At 48.8% G+C, this 20471-nt stretch overlaps 1 long non-coding RNA gene across 1 annotated transcript in view; it reads right to left on the minus strand.

The window, feature by feature from the left end:
- The window catches only part of LOC144823887 (uncharacterized), a 322915-nt gene that overhangs the window by 273417 nt on the left and 29027 nt on the right, over nt 1–20471 (minus strand). The window contains exon 4 of the long non-coding RNA XR_013608849.1: nt 17287–17408. This is a non-coding gene — a long non-coding RNA (uncharacterized LOC144823887). The remainder of the gene's footprint in view (nt 1–17286; nt 17409–20471) is intronic.

Consider the following 20471-nt stretch of genomic DNA (forward strand, 5'->3'; position numbering starts at 1 on the left):
GGGCTGACTGACGCCTTGCGCTTTGCGGTGAGTCCCTATTTGCAACTCTACTTCACTGAGGCAGACATTGTGGTTCCATATGTGTATGGTAGACATATGCCCTTCCAAGTCTTCATCAATGTGGATATGGTGTGCAACATCTTGGGATGTGACATGCAATGCACATCATCACAACAGTCTTTGTCCAGCCCGTACAGTGTGAGTAGATATGCCAAGAGATATTTGTTTGCAAATGTTAAGGGGGATACTACTTGTGGCTGCAACAGACTTGGACATTTTAGCACACATGCCTTTCTCTTAATGGACGTAGGGCTAGGTTGGTAAATTGCTAGATTGTTGTTTTGGAGCAATGAGGGCACAGACACACATACCCAGCTATCTCACTGCCTATCTGAGTCAGGTAAAAGATGTACATTGCTCATATTTCCCTTGGTGTACCTTCTGATGGATCCATTGTCCATAAACTTTTTACAGACTTCTATATTTGATTGGTCATGGACAACACCCATCTGTGTGAGTTAAATCATTTTATTTACATTCAAAGGATAAAGACTGGACCAGTGCTTGGCCATACAAGCATATATTGCATAGATGCCCGTTAGAGGGCCAGCCAGAGTCCTTTGTTGGTAACAGGTCCGAGGGAAGAAGCAGAGTTCAGTCCGCAGTCTGATTTAAGTGTCAGTGGTAAGAAAATATAATATGGCAGTCCATGTGGAGGTCCAAGGTGATTGTCAGGGGACAGTGAAAGACAGTGCAAGATGAATTTCCGTGGCATGATAGTAAGCCCTACAAAAGGGGGTGGTGATGGACGGAGCATCTGAATCATTCAAACACTCACACCCAGTCAAAAGATCTGGGTTTAATCCATCACCGTTCTTTAGCCCACTCTGCCACCCCAGTTCAGACATGGCTATATGCAAATCAGTCTGACCCTGTGCCCCATGGGAACAGTCCAGCCCGAACTGCCAAGCCATGTCTTCCCTGGACCGGAAACAAGCTTCCGAGGACCGGTTTCTGGCATTCCAGCCGTCTTCAGCCCGGCTTGCTTGAATCAAGTGGCAAAGTGATCAAGGGACTCACGTCTGAGCATACCCTGCACACTTATGGCGGCCAAAAGCAGTACAAAAGGGGGTGGTGATGGACGGAGCATCTGAATCAATCAAACACTCACACCCAGTCAAAAGATCTGGGTTTAATCCATCACCGTTCTTTAGCCCACTCTGCCACCCCAGTTCAGACATGGCTATATGCAAATCAGTCTGACCCTGTGCCCCATGGGAACAGTCCAGCCCGAACTGCCACGCCATGTCTTCTCTGGACCGGAAACAAGCTTCCGAGGACCGGTTTCTGGCATTCCAGCCGTCTTCAGCCCGGCTTGCTTGAATCCAGTGGCAAAGTGAGCAAGGACTCACGTCTGAGGCACAGGGTCAGACTGATTTGCATATGGCCATGTCTGAACTGGGGTGGCTGAGTGAGCTAAAGAATGGTGATGGATTAAACCCAGATCAGTTGACTGGGGGTGAGTGTTTGATTTGCTCAAACGCTCGGTCCATCATCCCCTTTTGTATCGCTTTGTTCGCCCTAAGTGTAGCAGGGTATGCTCAGACGTGAGTCCCTTGCTCACTTGGCCACTGGAATCAAGATAGCCTGGCTGATGAGGATTATGAATCCGAAACCGGTCCCAGGATGCTTGTTTCCGGTCCAGGGAAGACATGGCTTGGCAGTTCGGGCTGGACTGTTCCCATGAGGCACAGGGTCAGACTGATTTGCATATGGCCATGTCTGAACTGGGGTGGCTGAGTGGGCTAAAGAATGGTGATGGATTAAACCCAGATCAGTTGACTGGGGGTGAGTGTTTGATTTGCTCAAACGCTCCGTCCATCATCCTCTTTTGTATCGTTTTGTTCGCCCTAAGTGTGGCAGGGTATGCTCAGACGTGAGTCCCTTGCTCACTTGGCCACTGGATTCAAGATAGACTGGCTGATGAGGATTATGAATCCAAAACCGGTCCCAGGATGCTTGTTTCCGGCCCAGGGAAGACATGGCTTGGCAGTTCGGGCTGGACTGTTCCCATGAGGCACAGGGTCAGACTGATTTGCATATGGCCATGTCTGAACTGGGGTGGCTGAGTTGGCTAAAGAATGGTGATGGATTAAACCCAGATCAGTTGACTGGGGGTGAGTGTTTGATTTGCTCAAACGCTCCGTCCATCATCCCCTTTTGTATCGCTTTGTTCGCCCTAAGTGTGGCAGGGTATGCTCAGACGTGAGTCCCTTGCTCACTTGGCCACTGGATTCAAGATAGCCTGGCTGATGAGGATTATGAATCCGAAACCGGTCCCAGGATGCTTGTTTCCGGTCCAGGGAAGACATGGCTTGGCAGTTCGGGCTGGACTGTTCCCATGAGGCACGGGGTCAGACTGATTTGCATATGGCCATGTCTGAACTGGGGTGGCTGAGTGGGCTAAAGAATGGTGATGGACTAAACCCAGATCAGTTGACTGGGGGTGAGTGTTTGATTTGCTCAAACGCTCCGTCCATCATCCCCTTTTGTATCGCTTTGTTCGCCCTAAGTGTGGCAGGGTATGCTCAGACGTGAGTCCCTTGCTCACTTGGCCACTGGATTCAAGATAGCCTGGCTGATGAGGATTATGAATCCGAAACCGGTCCCAGGATGCTTGTTTCTGGTCCAGGGAAGACATGGCTTGGCAGTTCGGGCTGGACTGTTCCCATGAGGCACAGGGTCAGACTGATTTGCATATGACCATGTCTGAACTGGGGTGGCTGAGTGGGCTAAAGAATGGTGATGTATTAAACCCAGATCAGTTGACTGGGGGTGAGTGTTTGATTTGCTCAAACGCTCCGTCCATCATCCTCTTTTGTATCGCTTTGTTCGCCCTAAGTGTGGCAGGGTATGCTCAGACGTGAGTCCATTGCTCACTTGGCCACTGGATTCAAGATAGCCTGGCTGATGAGGATTATGAATCCGAAACCGGTCCCAGGATGCTTGTTTCCGGTCCAGGGAAGACATGGCTTGGCAGTTCGGGCTGGACTGTTCCCATGAGGCACAGGGTCAGACTGATTTGCATATGGCCATGTCTGAACTGGGGTGGCTGAGTGGGCTAAAGAATGGTGATGGATTAAACCCAGATCAGTTGAATGGGGGTGAGTGTTTGATTTGCTCAAACGCTCCGTCCAGTATCCCCTTTTGTATCGCTATGTTCGCCCTAAGTGTGGCAGGGTATGCTTAGACGTGAGTCCCTTGCTCACTTGGCCACTGGATTCAAGATAGCCTGGCTGATGAGGATTATGAATCCGAAACCGGTTTTAGGATGCTTGTTTCCGGTCCAGGGAAGACATGGCTTGGCAGTTCGGGCTGGACTGTTCCCATGAGTCACAGGGTCAGACTGATTTGCATATGGCCATGTCTGAACTGGGGTGGCTGAGTGGGCTAAAGAATGGTGATGGATTAATCCCAGATCAGTTGACTGGGGGTGAGTGTTTGATTTGCTCAAACGCTCCGTCCATCATCCCCTTTTGTATCGCTTTGTTCGCCCTAAGTGTGGCAGGGTATGCTCAGACGTGAGTCCCTTGCTCACTTGGCCACTGGATTCAAGATAGCCTGGCTGATGAGGATTATGATTCCGAAACCGGTCTCAGGATGCTTGTTTCCGGTCCAGGGAAGACATGGCTTGGCAGTTCGGGCTGGACTGTGCCCATGAGGCGCAGGGTGAGACTGATTTGCAAATGGCCATGTCTGAACTGGGGTGGCTGAGTGGGCTAAAGAATAGTGATGGATTAAACCCAGATCAGTTGACTGGGGGTCAGTGTTTGATTTGCTCCAATGCTCCGTCCATCATCCCCTTTTGTATCGCTTTTTTCGCCCTAAGTGTGGCAGGGTATGCTCAGACGTGAGTCCCTTGCTCACACGGCCACTGGATTCAAGATAGCCTGGCTGATGAGGATTATGAATCCGAAACCGGTCCCAGGATGCTTGTTTCTGGTCCAGGGAAGACATGGCTTGGCAGTTCGGGCTGGACTGTTCCCATGAGGCACAGGGTCAGACTGATTTGCATATGGCCATGTCTGAACTGGGGTGGCTGAGTGGGCTAAAGAATGGTGATGGATTAAACCCAGATCAGTTGAATGGGGGTGAGTGTTTGATTTGCTCAAACGCTCCGTCCATTATCCCCTTTTGTATCGCTTTGTTCGCCCTAAGTGTGGCAGGGTATGCTTAGACGTGAGTCCCTTGCTCACTTGGCCACTGGATTCAAGATAGCCTGGCTGATGAGGATTATGAATCCGAAACCGGTCCCAGGATGCTTGTTTCCGGTCCAGGGAAGACATGGCTTGGCAGTTCGGGCTGGACTGTTCCCATGAGGCACAGGGTCAGACTGATTTGCATATTTCCATGTATGAACTGGGGTGGCTGAGTGGGCTAAAGAATGGTGATGGATTAAACCCAGATCAGTTGAATGGGGGTGAGTGTTTGATTTGCTCAAACGCTCCGTCCATTATCCCCTTTTGTATCGCTTTGTTCGCCCTAAGTGTGGCAGGGTATGCTTAGACGTGAGTCCCTTGCTCACTTGGCCACTGGATTCAAGATAGCCTGGCTGATGAGGATTATGAATCCGAAACCGGTTTTAGGATGCTTGTTTCCGGTCCAGGGAAGACATGGCTTGGCAGTTCGGGCTGGACTGTTCCCATGAGTCACAGGGTCAGACTGATTTGCATATGGCCATGTCTGAACTGGGGTGGCTGAGTGGGCTAAAGAATGGTGATGGATTAAACCCAGATCAGTTGACTGGGGGTGAGTGTTTGATTTGCTCAAACGCTCCTTCCATCATCCCCTTTTGTATCGCTTTGTTCGCCCTAAATGTGGCAGGGTATGCTCAGACGTGAGTCCCTTGCTCACTTGGCCACTGGATTCAAGAGAGCCTGGCTGATGAGGATTATGAATCCGAAACCGGTTTTAGGAGGCTTGTTTCTGGTCCAGGGAAGACATGGCTTGGCAGTTCGGGCTGGACTGTTCCCATGAGGCACAGGGTCAGACTGATTTGCATATGGCCATGTCTGAACTGGGGTGGCTGAGTGGGCTAAAGAATAGTGATGGATTAAAACCCAGATCAGTTGACTGGGGGTGAGTGTTTGATTTGCTCAAACGCTCCGTCCATCATCCCCTTTTGTATCGCTTTGTTCGCCCTAAATGTGGCAGGGTATGCTCAGACATGAGTCCCTTGCTCACTTGGCCACTGGATTCAAGATAGCCTGGCTGATGAGGATTATGATTCCGAAACCGGTCTCAGGATGCTTGTTTCCGGTCCAGGTAAGACATGGCTTAGCAGTTCGGGCTGGACTGTGCCCATGAGGCGCAGGGTGAGACTGATTTGCAAATGGCCATGTCTGAACTGGGGTGGCTGAGTGGGCTAAAGAATAGTGATGGATTAAACCCAGATCAGTTGACTGGGGTGAGTGTTTGATTTGCTCAAATGCTCCGTCCATCATCCCCTTTTGTATCGCTTTGTTCGCCCTAAGTGTGGCAGGGTATGCTCAGACGTGAGTCCCTTGCTCACTTGGCCACTGGATACAAGATAGCCTGGCTGATGAGGATTATGAATCCGAAACCGGGCCCAGGATGCTTGTTTCCGGTCCAGAGAAGACATGGCTTGGCAGTTCGGGCTGGACTGTTCCCATGAGGCACAGGGTCAGACTGATTTGCATATGGCAATGTCTGAACTGGGGTGGCTGAGTGGGCTAAAGAATAGTGATGGACTAAACCCAGATCAGTTGACTGGGGGTGAGTGTTTGATTTGCTCAAATGCTCCGTCCATCATCCCCTTTTGTATCGCTTTGTTCGCCCTAAATGTGGCAGTGTATGCTCAGACGTGAGACGTGAGTCCCTTGCTCACTTGGCCACTGGATTCAAGATAGCCTGGCTGATGAGGATTATGATTCCGAAACCGGTCCCAGGATGCTTGTTTCCGGTCCAGGGAAGACATGGCTTGGCAGTTCGGGCTGGACTGTGCCCATGAGGCGCAGGGTCAGACTGATTTGCATATGGCCATGTCTGAACTGGGGTGGCTGAGTGGGCTAAAGAATAGTGATGGATTAAACCCAGATCAGTTGACTGGGGGAGAGTGTTTGATTTGCTCGAAGGCTCCGTCCATCATCCCCTTTTGTATCGCTTTGTTCGCCCTAAGTGTGGCAGGGTATGCTCAGACGTGAGTCCCTTGCTCACTTGGCCACTGGATTCAAGATAGCCTGGCTGATGAGGATTATGAATCCGAAACCGGGCCCAGGATGCTTGTTTCCGGTCCAGAGAAGACATGGCTTGGCAGTTCGGGCTGGACTGTTCCCATGAGGCACAGGGTCAGACTGATTTGCATATGGCCATGTCTGAACTGGGGTGGCTGAGTGGGCTAAAGAATAGTGATGGATTAAACCCAGATCAGTTGACTGGGGGAGAGTGTTTGATTTGCTCAAAGGCTCCGTCCATCATCCCCTTTTGTATCGCTTTGTTCGCCCTAAGTGTGGCAGGGTATGCTCAGACGTGAGTCCCTTGCTCACTTGGCCACTGGATTCAAGATAGCCTGGCTGATGAGGATTATGAATCCGAAACCGGTCCCAGGATCCTTGTTTCCGGTCCAGGGAAGACATGGCTTGGCAGTTCGGGCTGGACTGTTCCCATGAGGCACAGGGTCAGACTGATTTGCATATGGCCATGTCTGAACTCGGGTGGCTGATTGGGCTAAAGAACGGTGATGGATTAAAACCAGATCAGTTGACTGGGGGTGAGTGTTTGATTTGATCAAACACTCCGTCCATCATCCCCTTTTGTATCGCTTTGTTCGCCCTAAGTGTGGCAGGGTATGCTCAGACGTGAGTCCCTTGCTCACTTGGCCACTGGATTCAAGATAGCCTGGCTGATGAGGATTATGAATCCGAAACCAGTCCCAAGATGCTTTTTCCGGTCCAGGGAAGACATGGCTTGGCAGTTTGGGCTGGACTTTTCCCATGAGGCACAGGGTCAGACTGATTTGCATATGGCCATGTCTGAACTGGGGTGGCTGAGTGGGCTAAAGAATGGTGATGGATTAAACCCAGATCAGTTGACTGGGGGTGAGTGTTTAATTTGCTCAAACGCTCCGTCCATCATCCCCTTTTGTATCGCTTTGTTCGCCCTAAGTGTGGCAGGGTATGCTCAGACGTGAGTCCCTTGCTCACTTGGCCACTGGATTCAAAATTTTATTTTTATTTATTTATTTATTGGGACATTTATTGAGCGCTGCGCTTACGCACACCGGCGTGTCCACGCGCTGAGAGTGGGAGTAGACAGATGACAGGGAGCAAAAACATCACGGGCCCTTATTTGCTATAAAGATAGGTTTTTAATTTTGCCCGGAATCTGGCCTCATCTAGTTCCAGACGCAGGTCCGTTGGCAGTTTGTTCCAGTAAGTTGCCGCCAAATATCTGAAAGACCTGCCTCCCATGCGGGCCTTCTTGATTCTTGGGGTCCTCAGTAAGCCACCCCCTGTTGATCTAAGTGCCCGTGTTGGTATGTAGGCTTCAATCAAATTCGTCAGGGGGACGGGTGCCCTGCCATTCAAAATACGGTGACAGGTACATAGGGCTTTATACTCCACTCTTCTCCTTACAGGGAGCCAGTGTAGCTGCTGGAGGGCCGCCTTAGAGTGCGCCCTTTTTGGCAGTCTGAGTATCAGCCGTGCAGCCGCATTCTGCAGCACTTGCAGCCGGGCCATGCTTTTTTCTGGCGCTCCCAGGTACAGCAGGTTCCCATAGTCCGCCCGAGCTGTTACCAGGGCATGAACCAGGGTTTGACGTGCTTCCAGCGGGAGTAAGTCCAGGACCTTTCTCAGCTTCTTCAGAATCCCGAAGCAGACTCCCACCACCCGATTAATCTGGGGGCCAAAGGTGAGCCCTACGTCAAACCACACCCCCAAATTGCGCGCCTCTAGGCACGGGGTAGGGGTGGGGCCAAGGCAGGAGGGCCACCATGCCGGCGACCAGGCAGACTGGGCTCTCCCTACCACCAGCACCTCTGTCTTGCTGCCGTTCAGCTTCAAGCAATTGTTGGCCATCCATTCGGCAAGATCTTTCATACACGAGCGGAAGCCATCGGCAGCAAGACAGGGCGCCTGCGACAGGGAGATTACCAGCTGCGTGTCGTCGGCATAAGAGACTAGTTGGAGGCCATGACTCTCCACGATCGATGCAACAGGCGCGACGTACAAATTAAAAAGGGTAGGGCTCAAGGACGAGCCCTGCGGCACGCCTTGGCCCAAAGGCACCCCCCTAGAATAGCAGTCTCCCTGCCTGACTTGAAAACTTCTCTCATTGAGGAAGTCTTGGATCCATCTCAGCGCGGTGCCAGAGATGCCACCTCTGTTCAGACACTGTAGCAAGATGTTGTGTGCTACAGTGTCGAACGCCGCGCTGAGGTCCAACAAGATCAGAGCCATAGTTTGGCCTGCATCCACGCCCTCTCTCAGATGTTCCGTTGCCATGAGGAGGGCGGACTCAGTGGAATGACGTGGCCTGAAACCAAACTGCGTCGCATGGAGCAGTCCCCTTTCCTCTACGTGCTTCATAATTTGGATATTAACCACCTTTTCCGCCACTTTTGACAGAAAAGGCAGGAGGGAGATGGGCCTCAGATTTTCTAATACCTCGAAGCCTAAATGTGGTTTCTTCCTGAGCGGGAGCACCACCGCCTGTTTCCATCCGACCGGCAGCTTCCCTGACCCGAAAGATACACCGAGGATATGCCTTATATAAGGCTCCAGGACTACCAGACTGTCTGCCAAGCGTTTAGGCGACACCGGGTCCCACGGGGAACCTGTTTTTACAGAGCGGCACACCACTAATAATTCCTCAGGAGGAGGGGTGCAAAAGCGTGTAATATGCCCTGCCGTCTCTGTGTGCCCTATTGCTTCCTCTAGGTCCAGCCCTATAGGCCGAATAGGGAAAGTTGAATAAATCTTCTCTACTTTAGCGGAGAAGTAGTTTGCAATTCGGTCACAAGACTCCGTAGAGCAGCTCTCCGGCTCTGTAGATGCCTGCACCGACGTCAAGGATTTATAGATGCCAAAAAGTTCCTTGGCAGAGTTTTCCGCCCCCTGAATTTGTTCCGCAAAATAGGCTGCCTTAGACTTTTTTATCAGCCTGTGGTGAATGCGCCTTTTTTCCAGAAATAGATCCCTGGCCTGGTTGTCATAAGACACCCTCCAGACTTTTTCTGCCCGCCTACAGTCTGCCTTTGTCAGTCTCAACTCAGCACTGAACCAAGGAGCTGAGCGATCTTTCCGAGCGCCTGTAGTAGTAGGGCGGCAGAGTGGGGCTGTCTGGTCAAGCGCTGCCGTAATGCGCTGATTCAGATTGAGGACAGCTGTTTCTATGTCCTCACCCCCTGGCAAACCGTCCCTAGTTAGGGCTTGGTTAAAAGCTGCCACCGAGAATTTGGCCCACTTCCTCCTAAGATAGTTAGCGGGTACCTGGCTGGTTTTGTTGGAGTTTCTACTCTGTATGGAGAATGCCACCAGGAAGTGGTCGGTCCAGGGAAAGGGTTCAACACCTGACACTTCCACACCTTCCCAATTAGCATAGACCGGGTCCAGGAGGTGTCCCAGTCGATGCGTAGGCGACTTAAGTTTCAGGTCCAGTTGCAGGGCAAGCATGTCCCGACCAAAATCCTCAACCCCGATAGCCTCAGGGCAGTTGAGGTGCAGGTTGAGATCTCCTAAAAGGAGAAATTTATCCCTGCGCAGGGTCGCCTCCATGAGGCTTTCTAACAGGCTCTCCCTAAACTTAGTGCAGGCCCCTGGGGGCCGATATACCAGACATCCATTAAGCGTCATGGCCCCATTAATTTTAATCGAGAAGAGACCCGCCTCACTCTCCATGATCGGCGTGCGTTCTAAGCAGCAACCCAAAGTGTCCTTAAAAATAATCGCAATCCCCCCTCCCACTCCCTCAGGCCTATCTTGCCTGACCCAGGAGTAATTCTCCGGTGTAGCTTCAATAATGTCAGAGTCGGAAAACTGATCTAACCACGTTTCAGTTAGAAACAGTAAATCAAGTTTTTTTTCCGTAATCAGCTCGAACACATCGAGCCTGTGTTTACGTAACGACCTGACATTCAGGAGGCCGCAGGACAGTGCCTGCTCCGTAGTGTCCCGCGGCATAGTAGTCATGCGAAAGCTGCAATGAGGGCATACCCTGTCGCTGCTCATCATCCCGTGCATACAGGAGGAGGCAGTGTGGGGGCGGAAACCAAGTAGTTGTTCCCTAGTCCAGTAGATCTATAGCCTGGCTGATGAGGATTATGATTCCGAAACTGGTCCCAGGATGCTTGTTTCCGGTCCAGGGAAGACATGGCTTGGCTGTTCGGGCTGGACTGTTCCTATGAGGCAAAGGGTCAGACTGATTTGCATATGGCCATGTCTGAACTGGGGTGGCTGAGTGGGCTAAAGAATAGTGATGGATTAAACCCAGATCAGTTGACTGGGGTGAGTGTTTGATTTGCTCAAATGCTCCGTCCATCATCCCCTTTTGTATCGCTTTGTTCGCCCTAAGTGTCGCAGGGTATGCTCAGACGTGAGTCCCTTGCTCACTTGGCCACTGGATTCAAGATAGCCTGGCTGATGAGGATTATGAATCCGAAACCGGGCCCAGGATGCTTGTTTCCGGTCCAGAGAAGACATGGCTTGGCAGTTCGGGCTGGACTGTTCCCATGAGGCACAGGGTCAGACTGATTTGCATATGGCCATGTCTGAACTGGGGTGGCTGAGTGGGCTAAAGAATAGTGATGGATTAAACCCAGATCAGTTGACTGGGGGTGAGTGTTTGATTTGCTCAAATGCTCCGTCCATCATCCCCTTTTGTATCGCTTTGTTCGCCCTAAATGTGGCAGTGTATGCTCAGACGTGAGACGTGAGTCCCTTGCTTACTTGGCCACTGGATTCAAGATAGCCTGGCTGATGAGGATTATGATTCCGAAACCGGTCCCAGGATGCTTGTTTCCGGTCCAGGGAAGACATGGCTTGGCAGTTCGGGCTGGACTGTGCCCATGAGGCACAGGGTCAGACTGATTTGCATATGGCCATGTCTGAACTGGGGTGGCTGAGTGGGCTAAAGAATAGTGATGGATTAAACCCAGATCAGTTGACTGGGGGAGAGTGTTTGATTTGCTCAAAGGCTCCGTCCATCATCCCCTTTTGTATCGCTTTGTTCGCCCTAAGTGTGGCAGGGTATGCTCAGACGTGAGTCCCTTGCTCACTTGGCCACTGGATTCAAGATAGCCTGGCTGATGAGGAGTATGAATCCGAAACCGGGCCCAGGATGCTTGTTTCCGGTCCAGAGAAGACATGGCTTGGCAGTTCGGGCTGGACTGTTCCCATGAGGCACAGGGTCAGACTGATTTGCATATGGCCATGTCTGAACTGGGGTGGCTGAGTGGGCTAAAGAATAGTGATGGATTAAACCCAGATCAGTTGACTGGGGGAGAGTGTTTGATTTGCTCAAAGGCTCCGTCCATCATCCCCTTTTGTATCGCTTTGTTCGCCCTAAGTGTGGCAGGGTATGCTCAGACGTGAGTCCCTTGCTCACTTGGCCACTGGATTCAAGATAGCCTGGCTGATGAGGATTATGAATCCGAAACCGGTCCCAGGATCCTTGTTTCCGGTCCAGGGAAGACATTGCTTGGCAGTTCGGGCTGGACTGTTCCCATGAGGCACAGGGTCAGACTGATTTGCATATGGTCATGTCTGAACTCGGGTGGCTGATTGGGCTAAAGAATGGTGATGGATTAAAACCAGATCAGTTGACTGGGGGTGAGTGTTTGATTTGATCAAACACTCCGTCCATCATCCCCTTTTGTATCGCTTTGTTCGCCCTAAGTGTGGCAGGGTATGCTCAGACGTGAGTCCCTTGCTCACTTGGCCACTGGATTCAAGATAGCCTGGCTGATGAGGATTATGAATCCGAAACCAGTCCCAAGATGCTTTTTCCGGTCCAGGGAAGACATGGCTTGGCAGTTTGGGCTGGACTTTTCCCATGAGGCACAGGGTCAGACTGATTTGCATATGGCCATGTCTGAACTGGGGTGGCTGAGTGGGCTAAAGAATGGTGATGGATTAAACCCAGATCAGTTGACTGGGGGTGAGTGTTTAATTTGCTCAAACGCTCCGTCCATCATCCCCTTTTGTATCGCTTTGTTCGCCCTAAGTGTGGCAGGGTATGCTCAGACGTGAGTCCCTTGCTCACTTGGCCACTGGATTCAAAATAGCCTGGCTGATGAGGATTATGATTCCGAAACTGGTCCCAGGATGCTTGTTTCCGGTCCAGGGAAGACATGGCTTGGCTGTTCGGGCTGGACTGTTCCTATGAGGCAAAGGGTCAGACTGATTTGCATATGGCCATGTCTGAACTGAGGTGGCTGAGTGGGCTAAAGAATGGTGATGGATTAAACCCAGATCAGTTGACTGGAGGTGAGTGTTTGATTTGCTCAAACGCTCCGTCCATCATCCCCTTTTGTATCGCTTTGTTCACCTGAAGTGTCGCAGGGTATGCTCAGACGTGAGTCCCTTGCTCACTTGGCCACTGGATTCAAAATAGCCTGGCTGATGAGGATTATGAATCCGAAACCGGTCCCAGGATGCTTGTTTCCGGTCCAGGGAAGACATGGCTTGGCAGTTCGGGCTGGACTGTTCCCATGAGGCACAGGGTCAGACTGATTTGCATATGGCCATGTCTGAACTGGGGTGGCTGAGTGGGCTAAAGAATGGTGATGGATTAAACCCAGATCAGTTGACTGGGGGTGAGTGTTTGATTTGCTCAAATGCTCCGTCCATCATCCCCTTTTGTAATGATAGTAAGCCCTGCACCAAGAAGAAACGGGCCTTTTGGCGTTGATGGACGCTACTGCTTTCTCCTTAGCACAAATGCACTATAATCCTCCTCTTTGTACATCTATTCTGTCATGTGCCTTACATGTGGGAGGTGGTATAGTGGGTGCAGCACTGTTAGGCACTGACACATCAGGTGGCGGAAATGAGGATGGAGAAGCAGCAGTAGCATTCATCTGCGCCAGAGCTTGGAGCAGCAATGACGTGATGAGCAGGTGCAGGGCATGATATATTCCAGCTAAATTGCGCTGGTGTGTAGCCATGGCAGCCATATCTTGTGCCTGCATCGGGTCCATGCTCTCCATTATCTGACGGATGTTGCCCACATCCTGGCTGACATTGCTGGAGCCATTCTGACCAGACAGTTGTTGTTGTTTCAGAATCATGACTCCAGCAATGTCAGCCATGGACCGTTGGAGAGCATTGAGCGGGCTGGGGGTGTCCTTGATCTTCTGTATGTGGTCCCGGATGGGACTCAGACACCCACGTATGGCCTAAAGTTTGCCCACCAGCCTTCAAACCCCACCCACACCTGTTCAGCCATCTCCCGCTGGACCTGTAGCACAAGGCATTGGAAGGCCAGATGTGGGTCCTCGATGTCCTGGTAGCCAGCTATGGTGGGAGGTGCTTGCTGCTGGTTGGTGTGTAGGGTGTGGGGTTGCCGCAATGCTGCTGTGTTGCCCTCCTTCTGGAAGAGGGGTGCTGAAGGAGTCTAGCAGATTTTGAAGTTCATCCTGATTTATGTTGGGGTAATTATCCTCGTCATCAGTGAAGGTTGGAGCAGTCTGCTGTCCAGGAGGTGATGTCTCTCCCTCTGCAATGTGATAGGGGAGATACAGTTCAACAGTGTTTTTCATGTATGATCATACATTGTGGGACATTACAAGCAGACTGCAGGATAGTGTACATTCAGACTGTTTTTGAGGAGATGCCTATTTGTTGCGGGATAGTGATAATTTTGAGGACATCACAGATGTGATGTTGTTGTTGTACATTGCCATCTCACAGTTTCCAGCTATGACAAATGTGATTCTGCAATTTTTACACACAGGCGGCACCAGTTGTGTCCTCTGTTCATTTGTGTGAGTAATGCAGTTTGTACCACAAAGTAGTAAATGTTGATGAGCTCAGATTTGTATGTGTGTGCACTGCATTGTGTGATGGTGGCACCTGCAGCTTTGGTTTTGCTGCCCGTTACACCTTTCAGCCAGTGATCCTTTCACTTCTGTGCATTTAAAATGATGAGATGTTGTAAACTGGGTGGAATATGGGTCTTAGTCAGAGTTTGGAGACGTGTGCATTGTTTGACATCAAATGTGTTGTTTACATCAGGGGTTGTATGTACACGAGGATGTATCAGAGTGTGACCTGCTCCTTTAAGGATGTTGTCCACACTCAGCCACCTCAGTGAGGTGGCCTGCACCATGCTAATATGTTGTGCCTGCAGGTATGCTATTTATCATGCACTGTCACTTGTCTTGTCAATGTGGCACATGGACATGCAGCATTGCAGGGTAATATGTTTTGTGCCAGATTAGTTATGTATGAGGAGAGCCCCCTTTAGGCACATTAGCAATGAGAGCCTACTTGCTGTTTCAACATGTGCTGCACTATGTAGTACACATGGACATCCAGGCAGCTTTGTCAATTGTGTTTTGTCTTGTGTGCATGTTGTCCTTCATATTTTATCTTGCATGCATTGCTTACTGCCCTTCTGTTAACTTACCCGTTGTAAATGTGTTGCAGGGTGTGTTCTTATTGTTATTGCTGGCTGAACAGACAGTGTCAACACCTATTATCCTCAAGCTTGACCCCATGTGTGGTGTGTAAGTGGTTAGTTTTCTGATCTATATGCATTTCATGATGCCTATTTATGGTGCTCAGGCCTTGTCACCACCACCCTCACCTGAGTGGCAAATGCCTGGGTGATGTGTGTTTGTTGTTTATGTACCATGCAGCTGCTGACATGGATGATACATGCTGTCCTGGTTCTGGGATTCAAAGCCCGGATTAGCATGTGGGTGATAACTACCTGACTGCATATGTGTTCACTGACTGAGTTGACTTACCAAACAGTTATGTTTAATTGCACATGATGGTGTGATGGGCAACTCACATCAGGACTGATGTGGAATGCTGTTTTCTGTATGGCAGATGTGTACACTTGGGGGTGGAGGGGTGCAATTAGACCTAAGGGTTGAGTGTGCCATTTGGGCCTTTGTCATTAATTGTTGCGACTTTGCTATCCTTGCTTGTTGTCATACTTTGGTTGTCATACTGCTTTACAGGCACATTGTGGCACATTGTGGTTCTTTGAGTATGTCACACAGACAAGGCATGCAGTACATATTTGTGTGACACATTCCTGATCTGCATTGTCAAAGTGCTGTGGTGTTGTAGGCATAGCCCCCCCGCTCATTGTATTCCATCGCCCTTTGACTGAAGTGTGCTGTTTGTGTGCATTTTTGGATGTGCATCTTTTATCCAGCGGCCTACACGGTTACTTTGTTGTGACATTGCATGTGTGTGTGGTATGCAGACTCACTAGGTGATGCTGTACTTGATGTACACAGGACTGCATCTCATGAACAGGCAAGGGGGCACATTGCCTGGAAATGCATGAGGTTTACAGAATTTCCCCACTGCCTCATTCCCATGCTTTTCCAATTCATCTGCACATTGCAACATCTTTCTGATGACAAATTGAGGATTCACTGTGAAAGTGACTGATCATGTGCACGAGTAGGCATGCCACCACCAATGTCAGCACACATGCAACATAGCCCATGTGTGTCTGAGCTGTGTGCAGGAATGTGCATGTGCATATAGGTGGACTTTACTGCACATACACAACCTTGCACACAACTCAGACACACATGCATAATGTTGCAGGTGTGCTGACATTGGTGGTGGCATGCCTCTTTGTGCACATGATCCTTCACATTCACAGTGCATCCTCATTTTGTCATCAGAGAGAGATGTGTCCTTGGGCGTAGGGATTAGACAAGGGGGGCATTATGCCACCCTGCAGCATCTCAAGTTAATGTGCCACTTTGCCATTTGATGTAGCACTTATTTAGTGGTCTGATGTTGATCTTTGACTATATTGGAGTTACTTTTCTGTTCACATTTCCAAGTCTGTGTGCTCACCAATATGTGTCTTGCAATGTATTGTTTGAGTAGGGTGATATGTGTCTGTGCCACCATCGACAAGGGTATCCGGGACATGATCCACCCTAGTTTGTGGGTATGCACTGCAATAAATTTAATTTTACATGGGTGCCATTGGGCCCATCCACCCCCATCACCCCAGTCCCTGATTGTTTCTCACCCTGTTGTTGTTGTTGTCTCTGGTCACGGTCAGCAGAATCCTGGCCCACAACTCTGACCACTGTCTCCTCACTGATGACTCCTCTAACTCATCCAGCTCCTCCTGTTGCAGTGGACTCCCACCTCCAGTCTGCTTTGCTGCTTTTAGGTTAACTGCTAGTTCTGCCTTGGTTTTGCGTTTGGTATCATGCCAGCGTTTCTTGCAGTCATCCACTGTCCTCCTCCTCTCTCCAATGGCATTCACCTTGGACATAATGTCCTGCCATATTTCTTTATTTCTTGCCAATGTAACTGGGAGGTGATAAACAGTTCTTGTTGGTGTTCAGTCACCTCCACAATCAGGACCGGGTTTTCCTGCTGGTTGACCTTGGGATTCCTCTTCCTCTTGGCCATCACAAGGGGCTCTGGCTGGTCCTCCTGGGTGTTTGTGGGGTTGTTTGTGGCCTCTGCACCGGTCCCAGCTTCATCCCTGGCTCCTCTGCTGTTTTCCATTTTTTATTTTATTTTTTCTACCTGGGCGGGTCTTTTGTATTGCATTTTCTAGCTGAACATGATAAATGCAGTTCTGGTGCCAAGTAGCGATCGTATTCTGTCGCTCATTGGCGCATCACCACTTTTTTTTACATTAGCGGGGATTTTTTTTTCACTGTCACACTAAATCTATCCCCGTCCATTTCTGCCGGAACAGGAAGCTATCGCCTGTTATCGGCATGTTGCTAATACGCCGCTAATACGGTGATAGATTCTGGAGTTTGTAGGCAATAAAAAATCTCACACAAAATGCAATAAATATCACCATTTGTTGGAAATATCCCCCTTTATCTCCCTCGTTTCACTGCCTAACTTCACGTACAGAGGAAACAGGGGAGAGGGAACGCCAGAGGCTGTGGATGAAAGAATTAAAAAGTTAACAGCAGCAGGCCTATAATAGGGTTAATAGTCCACTACAGCTCCATTGTTTTCACTGGGTCTCTCAACATTGCAATGTTCTATAACAGAAAGAGGCCTTGTAAATGAGTGGGAACTCACTTACTTATTCATTCCAGTTGGTGAGACAGCTCGTTGGGTTAAGTGACTGCAATCGAGACGGGCTTAAGCTGAAGGTCATGGGTTTGGTTCGACTCAGGACTAAGACCTTAGTCTGTCAAATTTCCTCTTTTTTTTGTTTGTTGTGAGAAACAGACAGAAAAAGAAAACCAAAAGTCATTCATTTTGTCATACAATAAGAGAATCAAGTAAAGACTAATAAAACAGAGTTAAAATTCATATCTGAACAAATAATTCTCATAATTGTTATAACATATAAATATGTCCTAGGTGCATAGATATTAAAGTCAAGTCAGATCTAAAACGAAAAAGGAGTATATAATTAATGTTTACAAAAACTTCCCCAGATTCTCTCCTGTTTCCTAATAGAACGTAAACCCCTTACTCTAGCTATTGCTAGTTCCATCGAGAAGATTTCATTAACTAGCGCCCACCGCTCGGTGACATGCGGGAGAGATCCAAGCAATAGTCAATCTTGCACATGCGATTAAAATAGTAATTAAATCATTATGTGGACTATTTAACTCCTGTACATCTAACAATACAATTTGAGCTGAGAGAGGAGAAAAAGTAATCTGCTTCTGATTAAGCATACCTTCTATTCCTCTCCAAAACTCGCATAATTCAGGACAAGTAAATAACATGTGTTCCAGATCAGCTGCCACGAGATCACACTTAGGGCATTTAGAACGGTCATTAAGTGTATTATTTGATGACCTGCCGGAAATTCTTTGCGGAGTGTAATATAGTTGACAAATAGTTCTTTATGACTGAAGTCTTAAACTAGAAGACTAAACCATTCGGTTGATGCGACAGAGAGAATCGGATATTTGATTTGGTGTTATATTGAGATCAATTCTGGTGGTCCATTTAGCCGCTAGTTTAATACAGTCATCAATTTTCATCCGATTTAGGTGTTTATAGCCCTTGCTAATTAATGATTTAGTCTTATCCGAATAAAGACAAGTCATGATATCTGAGTCATCTACTTCATTGATTTTCATTTTCCGGACTAAAAAGTCCCAAATTTGCATATATTTTAAGTACATTGAGTTATTCAGTTTATAAAGAAGTTTAAGTGATTTAAAATCAAGTAATCCATCAGGGCCATACTAGTCACCTAAAGTATTAATACCGTAGTTAGACGATAAGGTCCCAGCACCATCCGAAAAAATTTCAGGAAGTCCTGGACTACCCCATAGCAGTAGTTCTGAATGAAAGAAAGAAGTTTTGCTAAAAGTCGAGATCAAGATCCAGTTTCTTACAATCTCCCTGGCGGTCTTAAATTTTACACGTTTAAAGTAATTTGGGTTGTGGACTCTAGCCAAAAACTGATTGCAGTCAGAACCCAACATAAATTGAAAAAAGAAGAGAAAGTTTTCCATTTTAAGCAAATTTCGGAGACAACCAAAAAAATAAAGTTTAAATTCCGGGAAATGTAACCCTAGCTTTTCAGTTGAAAGTTTCAGTAACTTCAAAGATCTGCGAGCTTTTTTGTATCCCCAAATATAACTACTGCATATCCCGTCCAATTTTTTTAAAAAAAAAGGTTATTAAGGCGGAGGGGAATTATTTGAAATAAATAAAGACATTTTGGTAGTATTTTCATTTTAATTAAATTAATCCGTCCAACTAGGCTAAGTGGGATATTGTGCCATTTTTTTAATGAAAGTGCTACCTCCTTTAACAGAGAGTCATAATTGAGCTTAATTAATTCATTAATATTATCAGACATTTTTACTAGTCCAGGCTATACCAACTACCCAGAGAATTAAAAATAGGGGAGTAAATTTGTAATTATAATACAATAAAAGGTGTACCAGAAAAGGATACATTTATAATGTGCCTAAAAAGTCTAGGTCTATATTTGTATTGAATGCATTATGAGTGGGGGTGACCTATGACTAGCTTTACCCTCTAAGCTCCTGTTTGTTTGAAGAATCAAATTGGGGACGAGATTCGGTTTGAACCATACAAGATGATTTTGTGCTAGCAGGAAGTATGGGGGGGTGGTATCATCCATAGAATTAGCCCAGTTTCTTAAATCAGTATTTTCCCTAGGGCTAGCGCCAGACAGGCGCAAAACCATATTCTTAACACCTCCCTTGGCTTGAATCCATTTTCGGAGAGGGCTCTCATCTCTTATTGGTTTTTATGAGTAAGTTGGAAGATGAGATAGCATGATTGGAAGCGAGATTTATTTTAAAGCGCTCGCATTCCCTTCTCTTGAGTTTGTTTTTGGCCTTGGTCTTTCCTTTTTTTCGCCCAAAAGGTTTAACAGTACCGGACAGCGCCCTGCAGCCCTCGTCTTCGTCTTCATAGTCAGCACTGAAGACCTGTTCCGTCTCCTCTGTAAATGAACCCAGCAGCTCCGGCAGGTCTACAGTTTCGGATGGTTGATCTTCTATGACTAAGCCAGACTGCAAGGGGAGTTCGGTTAATACTTCCATGTTACTGTTGTTCATATCCTTACTGCCAGGAACAATCTCATCATCCAAGGAATCACCAACTCTCTTCTCCCCACTCCAAATGAGTATACCAACATAATTTCCTATTTCCGCCAATTTAGCAGTTTCAGCGGCTTTAACGGGAGCCTTAGGTAATATGAGTGGTTGATTTGTTTGTTTTTTATCACCTATGGTCTTATCCGCTCCCACCACTGTTGCTGCTGACACTGCCGCTGACCGCGTGACCCGCAGGGGAACATGGGCGGGGCAGCGCTTTAGTCCCACCCGGCTAGCTCGAGCCAACCTATGGGGCGCCCCTCCCCGCATCCACCTCTCACCGGCCAAGGGGAGGGCTTACCTGTGGGAGGGGCGACCCCATTACTTATACCTCGGCGGCCGTAGCTCGGCCTCTCTCCTTCCTGTGTCACCCGCGACTCTGCGCTGTTCCGTCCACGAGCTGCGTCCGTCCGCCCCCCTCGAGTGCTGCAGTGCTTGCATTGCCCGGAGCTGTCGTATCGTCAACTCCTCAGGTATGTTTACCTCTCTCTCGCCTCCCCCTGGCCCTGTCCCTGGTATTGATCCAGGTAGTACGGGGCCCTGTGGTGGATACCACGGGGGGGTGGAGGTGGCCACCCACGAGGATCTCGTGTTGGGGTTTTTAAATTGCGGCACTGCGGTAAGGAGGGGACTCGGGCGAGGGGCGGCTGGGCCTGATTCGGGGCCG

The sequence above is a fragment of the Lissotriton helveticus genome, chromosome 3_1 (genome assembly GCF_964261635.1).
Source record: "Lissotriton helveticus chromosome 3_1, aLisHel1.1, whole genome shotgun sequence".
NCBI lineage: Eukaryota > Metazoa > Chordata > Amphibia > Caudata > Salamandridae > Lissotriton > Lissotriton helveticus.